At 36.9% G+C, this 922-nt stretch overlaps 1 protein-coding gene across 3 annotated transcripts in view; it reads left to right on the top strand.

The window, feature by feature from the left end:
- Window positions 1–922, top strand: part of NRBF2 (nuclear receptor binding factor 2) — a 20754-nt gene that overhangs the window by 9368 nt on the left and 10464 nt on the right. The window lies entirely within an intron of this gene.

Genomic DNA, 922 nt, shown 5'->3' with positions numbered 1-922 from the left:
AAAAAAAAAAAAAGAAATGATGTGTATTGCCTGGCATATGTAGAGTTGACCCTGCTGACCCACTGGAACATCAGCTTTGATTATTTTTCAAGAGTGTGTGTTTGATTTCCCAGATCCTCTTGACTTAATCTTTCTGAATCACAAAGATGGCATGAATGCCGTGCTGGTAAACAATTCCTGGACACTGTTCTCAGAGCCCGAAGATCCCTAAAGACAGAAACTGATTGCAGGAAGTCTCCCAGTTCATCTTAGTTATCATAAAAAAGGAGTCCAGGTTTCAAACAGTTGGCCATTTCAGGTTCTGAAAGAAATAACTAATTCCAACCAATTCATTTTTCACTGAGTTTGTTTTCTAAGATATTGATAATATGAAACCTACTAAAGCCCTTTGCCATGTAAAATGTTAGTAGATTTTTCCTGTGGTTTTTCTTTACCTTGCCATCAGAATATCTCATCTCTTACATGCGTGCCAGCAGTAATGTGCTGATGATAGTTTTAACTTAGGTATGAAGTTTAGAGTTGTTGGCTTCTTATCAAAGACCTAATTTTATCTTAGTCAGTCAAGCAACCTAGCGTTTAGTGAACTCAGAAATAGATCTTGGGTGCCTGTTTTACACAGACCAGTTTCTGTTGGCTCAGTAACAAACCACAAACCTTTGGGGAGAGATGTTTTACTCACACTACATTCAAAATGGGTGTAGGCCACCTTAGGGCAAGCCCTGAAGTCTTTCCCTAGACAGTATTTTCCTTTCCCTCTAGGCCAGTGTGACGATCAAAGCTGTATTCTTTCCTTATAGAGTCTGCCCCTCCCATGTTATTTTACTGCTAAACTATAGACTGCATGGTGGGTACTGGTTTTTTTTTTTCTTTTTTTTTTTTTAATTATCTAATTTTATTTTTTTTTTTATTTTCTTTTTTTTTT

The sequence above is a fragment of the Galeopterus variegatus genome, unplaced genomic scaffold, assembly GCF_000696425.1.
Source record: "Galeopterus variegatus unplaced genomic scaffold, G_variegatus-3.0.2 Scaffold510, whole genome shotgun sequence".
NCBI classification, from domain to species: Eukaryota; Metazoa; Chordata; class Mammalia; order Dermoptera; family Cynocephalidae; genus Galeopterus; species Galeopterus variegatus.
The sequence above is the reverse complement of the archived record's forward strand: the minus strand, read 5'-3'. Positions and strand labels throughout refer to the sequence as shown.